The 8,320-nt window shown below is 52.9% G+C and overlaps 1 long non-coding RNA gene across 1 annotated transcript; it reads left to right on the top strand.

The window, feature by feature from the left end:
* Window positions 1-672: 672 nt before the first annotated feature.
* LOC125551448 (uncharacterized) lies at window positions 673-4,107 on the top strand. Its single transcript, XR_007302650.2, has 4 exons — window positions 673-1,342; window positions 1,462-1,763; window positions 2,538-2,691; window positions 3,865-4,107. It is a non-coding gene; the product is annotated as an uncharacterized LOC125551448 (long non-coding RNA).
* The last annotated feature ends 4,213 nt before the right edge of the window (window positions 4,108-8,320 follow it).

Raw genomic sequence — 8,320 nt, forward strand, 5'->3', positions numbered from 1 at the left:
CAGTTGAGGGCGCCACTCAGGCTGCATTACCCTCAAGCTATTTTAGGGTCATCCCCTGCAGCTGCCCCTTTTTGAGCATGTACTAAACTCATTTGCGTTGTCATGATTTTATTCTTCTCACATAAACTTCATGCTTGGTGCCGCATCAGACCTGGAAGCACCACCCCGTGGGACCCATGCGCTAGCAGCTCTCCTCCTGAATTTCCCATGAGTGAGGGCTATTGGCATGGCGCCTGTGCTTGGGTCTGTCTGCGACGACTAGAGACCATCACTCCAAAAGCCTTCTAGTTATTTCGTTGTCGCCATGCGTTTTATTTGCTTGTTGCATTTCATCAGGAGCATTGCATCTGCATGTTTTTTAAAACTTGCATCCATTCATAGTTGCCGCGTCTTCCTGTTGCCTTTGTTGACCGTTCCGAGACCAACCACACACCTGCACGCATTGGTATTATCTCTCTTTGCATAGTGCACACACCCCTCGCAACCTAGTCTAAAAACTGCCCAAACCCGAACCGCTCAGTCATCACCGTTGGATTTAGATCATCCCCAAACGTACCTAAAATATCTTTGGTTCTTTGTTGGACTTCGATAAGCTAATTATTCTCTACCGGCGGATTTCAATCGGATGATCCAAACTCCTCTTTCTTATATATTTAGTCCATCCCTAGTCACTGACCAAACCCTATTTTCTAGGGATCCTCCCCTGTCCAGTTACCGCCGCCACACTCCACCTCCTACCTCGGGACCTCCTGCCGATCCAAATTCTCTTCGACCAAGTCCCTTGTTTTGCGCCGCCGACCAACCACAGTCGCCACCTCCTCTACTCCCAAGGCCCCGAGCTCCTCCTCTCAACTCAGGGCCCGAGCGCTCGACTCCCTCATCCACGAGCTCGATCAAGAGAGGAGCTCCCGATCATGCGCACCTCTGCCTTGTTTTGCCCATCGCCGACGCTACCGGCGTCCACCACTAGGGGCACCAGCATCTGGCGCGCCACTTGCTTCCTCCATCCATGGAGACGAGCTCCTCCCGAACCAGGCCGTGCCCCTATTTCCTTCTCTCTCCCTCGAGTCCTCTCTTTGGTTCCTCAAGTTCCCTTTCCTCTCTCTGTTCCACAGGACACCATGGATGCAACAACTCGACCCCGCAGCGGCCTCGACTCCTCTGCTCCGGTCGTCATCGCCGGAACGCGCCACCACGGAGCCGCAGCCGAACCCCATGGCGCCCGTCGTCGGCGACCCCGAGTGCTCCTGAGATGCCCTTGCTCTATTGGCCTCCTTCGAGCACCGCCCCGTCCTCTACTCCAACCCACGCCTCCGGCGGCCTCGTTGTCGTTGTCACCTAGGTGAGCAGCAGCTCCGCCGGCGGCCACCTCTAGCAGGCCCGTGCAGTGCCTCCTTCCCTTCCCCCCTCTCCCTCTCTCTCTGCCTGACGCTCCTGACCGATCGCTGCCACCATCTTCAGTAGGTGTTTTCCCCGATCCCGGTGCCCCATCTTCGACCGTAGCCAGGGACGCCCAGCGCCGCTCACCGCCGTTCGCCAAGCCACTGCTCCTAGTCCCTTGCATCGAGGCGCCACATCCGCTACTGTGGTCCCGCCGTGCTGCACCCCTACTTCGTCTCGTTGTTGGTGGAGCAGCGAGCCAGCGGCCGCAACCTCTGCCCCGCTCGCCCATGTTGACCCCGACCAAGCGCGCGTGGACCGGTCAACTCCGTACCCTGGGCCGGCCCTTCTCCTCCTCTACTTCCAGCCAGGACTTGGCCGATGTGAGCAGCCCCGACCAGCCTAGTTCACCTCAGATTCAGCGCTCATATGTGTTTTTCCTGTGTGCTGCAAATTTCTCCAATTATCCAGAGTTTGCACTTTTATAGAAAAACCCACATTGTTCATGCTTATAATAACTAAACAACCATGCATCGGATTAAAATATTTTAAACATGTAAAATGCTTGGAATTTCATCTAGTTTCATAATTTGCAACTTCCATCTATGTTTAAAATTTTAAGTGTGCTGTTTAAATTATTTTGCATAAATGACATGTTAAAATGCTTAATTTCATAACTAAATAGCCGTAGCTCCGATTTAAATAAACTTTATATGTAAATGGGGTAGCAAAATGCATATATTAACATGGCACACTTACTTTGCATGTTTAACAATTCTAAAATATGGTTTAGGGTAGAACAGTAGCAAATTCGAAATATGCATATGGGGATTTTTCAGAATTGTTGTTTGTTGTTTCCGGCCTCATTTAAAGTTGCCTAAATAGATAGTTTATATATGATTAACCTCTTGCCATGTTAAACAACATTTAATATTGATGGGTACATAATTGAGAGAGAACTAATAAGTCATGTTGTGTTTCGTCAATATGCAACTCGTTCCATATTGAGCTCCACTTAATTTTTATTATAGTTTGTTGCACTTTTCCATGCCATGTCTCATTAAACCGGACATGCATCATACTTACTTGTGCATCATGCCATGTTTATGTGTTTACCATGGTGTTTGCTTCTTTCCGGTTGTGCTTCTTCTCGATAGTTCTTGTTTCGTTGCGATCGTGAGGATTCGTTCGACTACTTTGGTTCGACTACTTCATGGATTCGATCTTCTTCCTAGCGGGATTTCATGCAAGATGACCATCACCTTGGATACCATTACTATCTTTGTTTTGCCAGGTGTCTCGATGCTATCGGTATGTTGCGCTACCTACCACTTGTTTATCAAGCTTCCCAAATTGCCATGATAAGCCTCTAACCTTTTTCACCATCCCAGCAAACCATTGTTTGGCTATGTTACCGCTTAGCTCGGCCCTCATATAGCATTGCTAGTTGGAGGTACAGTTGCAGGTCATTCCATGTTGGGACATGGATATCATGGGATATCACAATATATCTTATTTTAATTAATGCACATATATACTTGGTAATGGCTGGAAGGCTCAGCCTTTTGCTTGGTGTTTTGTTCCACTAATGCCACCCTAGTTTCTGTCATACCGGTGTTATGTTCCTTGATTTTGCATCCCTAACACGGTGAGGGTTTATGGGCCCCTCTTAATAGTTCGCTTTGAATAAAACTCTTCCAGCAAGGCCCAACTTAGGTTTTACCATTTGCCTAATAAACAACTAAAACTTGCATAGAGACCGGCTAGCACGCGAGGAATCTTAATCAACCCCCGGGCCAGTGCTCCTCATGAGTGTTGGTCCAAACCTGTCAACTATCGGTGACCGCTAGGGGCAACTCTGGATTTGGCCTACCGGAAGTTTGGACAATCCGATCGTGGCCTGAGACTAGATACGCACGGCTAGTACCAGGGTGTCGACACGTAGGGAGGTCTTGTTGGACTTGTATTGCCATCGTCGAAATGTCTTGTGCACCGGGACTCCGAGTCTGATTGGAGGGTCCCGAGATGGTGGATTGTCTCCGTGGATCGTGAGCTTGTCATGGGCTAAGTTTGGACACCCCTACAGGGTTTAAACTTTCGAGAGCCGTGCCTGTGGTTATGTGGCAGATTGGAGTTTTTAATATCCGGTTGTAGAGAACTTGACATCGGATTCGAATTAAAATACCCCAACCACATGTGTAAATGTGATTGTCTCTTTTAGACGAGGTTCGAGAAGAGAAAACAGTTGGGTTATGTTTGAACATAAGTAGTTCAAGATCACTTATTGATCATTACTAGTTTGCGACCATTTGCATAGTTTCTCATCTTGCTCTTGTACTCATAAGTTAGCCACCATACAATGCATAGTGCTGTTGCAACCTCACAACTTATCTATTCCATACCCATTAAGCTTTGCTAGTATTGATACAATGGTAATGGGATTGCTAAGTCCTCATGGCTCATGGTTTACTACAACAACTGCAGGTAAAGCTAATGCGATGGTCTGATGCGAGTGCGATGCTTGCTTGTTTGGAGTTCTTCTGCTTCATCTTCTTTGATCAAGGGATAGGTTCCGGGTCGGGGAGCTTGGGATTAGCAGGGTGCTTGTCGTTCTTCTTTTTCGTTTGATTTGATCCGTAGTCGGATCCTGCTCTTCTGTATGATGATTGCTATGTATTGATGAACTATTCTATTCATGTTGTAGGTTGTGGAGAGTGTTAGCCTTTATCTTGTATTCTCATCTATTCAGTACATGGTATGTTGTAATGATATCCACCTTGCTATGCGCTCGAAATGCGGTTGTGCTCCAATCATGAATTCATCACGTGATTGGAATAGAATCGCATCTTCGGCGCTACATTGTCCCTACAGTGTTGATAAACACAAGTGATCGAGCTCTGGCTTGTGGGCCGGTCCCGTGCACGCCTCCTCATCAGGTCCTCAGTGCCTTGTCTGCTTAGGGAACAATCATGAATAGACCACTAAGCATGCATGCCCCTATGTACCTTGTAATATGTCAGCATGCAGAGGCTTCACGAGCTAGGCATCCGGACGGCGTACGAATAACACCTCATCGCCTCAGGAGGCCCAACCTCGAGTAGGCGACGGTCCGGTCCACTTCTCCAGCCATGAAAATCTAAGTACAACACCTTGTGTGGCGCATCATTGCCAACAAAGATTCCTTCTCCCTACGATCCTCACGAAGCATGTTGTCTCTTTTTCGCACAAGTTGCTTGCACATTAAAAGGGTAGCTATTGAGCATCGCGCCTTAGGAGCTCTTACTGGCTCTCGAGCCCTCACCCCGTAGCCTTGTCCCAGGCATCATGATCTGACATACCAGTAGCGGTTGAGCCTCGCTCGAGGGCCACGTCCTGAGAACGTATAGCATTTTGGCAAACGAGAAAAAGAGAGGCACACCGCGCGAGGAAGCAAGGGGAGCAAGTTCATAATTTAGCCGCAAAGGCGTTGGTTAAGTCAACACACATGCCCACCACGGGGCCTCTATTTTTGTGTCACAGGTAGAAGACAGACATGAAGCCGAACTCCCAGGAAACACGCCCTCACGCCGCGAAGATTTCGCGTGAGCAACGGCCGATCAGCGTCGCACCCTGAAGAGCTAAGTTGACCGCGTCGTGTGGCGTGTAAATCCTTCTAAATATCATTCTTTCTTTTCATGATCTCGTCCAAGGAGAAAGCCTCTTATCCCACGTGAGCGGCATGCACGTCAAAGTGGACCTCCTAAGCATTGCGCCTCAGGAGCTCTTGCCGGACCTCGGGCCACTCACCTCCTGGCCTTGTCCCAGGCATCGCGATCTGACATACCAGCAATGGCTAAGGCTCGCTCGGGGCTGGGTCCTAGTAATGCAGAGCACTAGGGCGATCAAGAAGAAGGGACCAAGTCTAAATGATAAGCATCGCGGTCAAACTTAACCGCAATCGAAAAACACACTTAAGATAGGGTGCAAGCGCTAAAGTTTCTTACACGCCACCACGGGCCCATGCCATTCCTCGTGAAGGCCGCCGCTCCCAGGGCACAGACTCAAGCGCCGCCTCTACCTAGTCGGAGTCCTCCTTGATGTGGGGGCGGGGGGAGCTGTCAAAGTCGGTGTCGGATTTGTGGCTTTGCAAATCCAAGATAAATTTGAACTCTAGGGTACGTGTGAAGAACTCAACCTCCTCAGTTTGCCTACTCGTCGATCCTGCGGCCTAGCTCGATGAACTGGAAAGGAAATTGAACAAGGCAGTTTACCCAGGTTCGGGCCACCTTGCGGTGTAATGCGCTACTCCTGCTTTGTGGTTGGTTGGCCTCAAGGTGGGCCGAGGATGAACTAGTACAGTGGGGAACAACCTTAGGAGATGCATTCTTGTGCTAATGAGGAAGAGGATAGTCTGAATGATCCGTCCAGTTGATCGATCCCCCTCTATGGTGGTGGCTAGGCTATATTTATAGTGGCCTTGGTCCTCTTCCCCCAAAACAAAGGCGGGAAGGGATCCCACAACGGCCAAATTCGAAGGGAGACAACTAGTACATCTTATCCTGACGAAAGTTGGTCTTCGCCTGCAAAGTCTCTGGTCGTGATGCCGTGGTGGGCTCGGTGATGACCTCCGTCCTGCAGTCCTGGTGATCTTGGTCTTGTTGCATAGGAATGGAAACCCTTGGCTGATTCCTTGGGAATCCGTGCCGGTGCTTGCCTCCTTAGCACCAAGGAAGAAACTTGTTGTACTGCGCCCGCTGGCGCCCACCTGGCCTCAGTCGTCATGGCGTGTGTCATCCAAACCTCATGAGGTGAGGCTTTGCATAGAAATATCCGCTCCTCATGAGCACTTTGAGGAGGAGGAAGAGGAGGGGGACTCGGAGGCGACCTTGGAGGGGGTGGGGGAGACCTCTCTCCCGCTCGAGAAGGACCCGGATGCCCTACCAGCGGCCTATCTCCCGCTATACTGCCACGACGATGGAGCGCAGGTAGTCGCCGCCATGCCCGTCTTCAATGAGAGAGGGCTCGTGTCGCTGAAGCCTTCATAGCCCCCTAGCTCCCCAGTGCCGGTGTCCTCTGGCGAGCACTCTGAGGAGGAGGAAGAGGAGGGGGACTCAGAGGCGACCTTGGAGGGGGTGGGGGAGACCTCTCCCCCGCAGCAGAGCGATCTCCTCCGTGTCCTCTTCGATGATGACGACGCCAGTGAGTACCTGGTCGAGGGATCGTCGTGCTCCACCGGGGTTGCCACGAGGTCGAGGGGTACCTCCCTGAGGAAGCTGCAGCAGGGGACCCCGAAGAAGGGTGTGACGGCGTCGCTTCCCGGTGGCGACGCCCCCGCCTTGTCGCCGACCACCACCGTCGCAGAGCCGACCGCCGCGCTCTCGCCCGTCCCTGAGAGCGAGACGGGGCTTGTGTGTAGGAAGCTCGGCGGCGCCGCGCTCCTGGGTAGGAAGAGGGCGTACATCGGCAAAGAACAGTAAGTGCTTCACCTTGTCTTTGCTTCCTGCTCTTGACGTAGTACCCAGACATTTTCCTCTTGATGGCTAGGCTGACATCGGTAGCGAAGAGGAAGAAGGAGGAGGCCAGGCGGCCTGCCGCGGCCACGGCGACTCCGGCACAGAAAGAAGAGGCCTCCTCGCTCCTCCTGTGACTTGGCCTCTCGAGGCTTGGGGGCCCAGCCTCCGGAGAAGACCGCCTCCGAGGCTAAGCTGACTCTTGAGGCACCCGTCCTCAGCGCACCTGCTGGGGGTCCGAGGGCTCCAGAGCCCCCGGCCGTCCTTGCTGTCATTGCTTCGCCAGCCATGGCGCTGGTGCCACCTCCTCCTAACGCCATCGCGCCGATGGATCATGGCTCCTCTGCCATTCCCGGTGCTTTGGAGGATGCCTTCGCCGCGCTGGACCGGCTCCGAGCTAATCTTCAGGGCACCGACCGGTGTATGGCGGTGGACCGTCTGGGGCTGGGTTCGAGGTAGCTCCAAGCCGACTCATCCATCACGACTGCCTCGAGCCAGGCCGAAGCCGCCCCCGAGGAATGCCGAAAGGTGCGCGGTGTGGCCGCAGCTGCTCATGACACGGCGCGGGCCGACGTAGCAGCCACTGAGAAGCACTGCCGCACGGTGTAGGCGGAGCTGAAGGCCCTCCGCGATGAGCAGGCCGACCGCGCCCGCCAGCTCGAGGTGCAGGAGCAGTTGAAGGCCCGGGATCCTGCGCTCACCAACCGCGATGCCGAATTGGAGCAGGTAGCCCAGGAACAGGCTGCGGAGCGGAGCCGCCTAGAGAGTTTGAAGGAGGAGATGGAAGCGTCCCAGGCGTCCTACACCAAGCTTGTCTCCGAGGAGAAGGCCTGGCTAGAGGCCAAGGAGAAACTCCTTGGTGTTGCTGAGAAGGCGACCACCGTGGGGTGCGACGCCTTCATCTCCCTCGAGTAGAGGTCTTGCGCAGCCATGTAGTACATTTGCGGGGAAGGGTACAAGAAGCCGCTAGCAACACTAGAGTAGGGCTTCGCCGGACTGCTCGACAAGCTTGCCATGATGCTCGAGGGCACTGTCGTCGGAGTGGGCTCCATGGTGGAGGGAGAGGCTTGCGCGCTTTTTACCTCGGCCTCAACGCGCATCTTCAGCCACCTCCATCTTTGGGACCTCAGCTTCGAACTTGGTGCCCTACTTGAACCTTTGGATCCTGAGATCCACAACGTTGCCGCCGAGGCCGTGAAGGAGAAGGTGGAGGCCCTGCTGCGGAAGTTCCTCTACGTCGACCCAGCCGCTGCGGCTGACAAGGACGGTGGCGACGTGTCGATGACGGGCCTTCCCGTGTGGGTGAAGGTGGTGTCCAAGGCTGAGGAAGAGGCTCAAAGGCGGCGCTTCCGCCCATCTTAATCCTGCAACATTTATCATGCCTCGTGGAGGCATAAGAACTTATGCTTTGAGCTATTTAAGAGACAGTATGCTTTGAAATAATTTGCTAG

Source organism: Triticum urartu, chromosome 4A, assembly GCF_056163025.1.
Source record: "Triticum urartu cultivar PI428250 chromosome 4A, HENAU_Tu73, whole genome shotgun sequence".
Classification (NCBI taxonomy): Eukaryota; Viridiplantae; Streptophyta; class Magnoliopsida; order Poales; family Poaceae; genus Triticum; species Triticum urartu.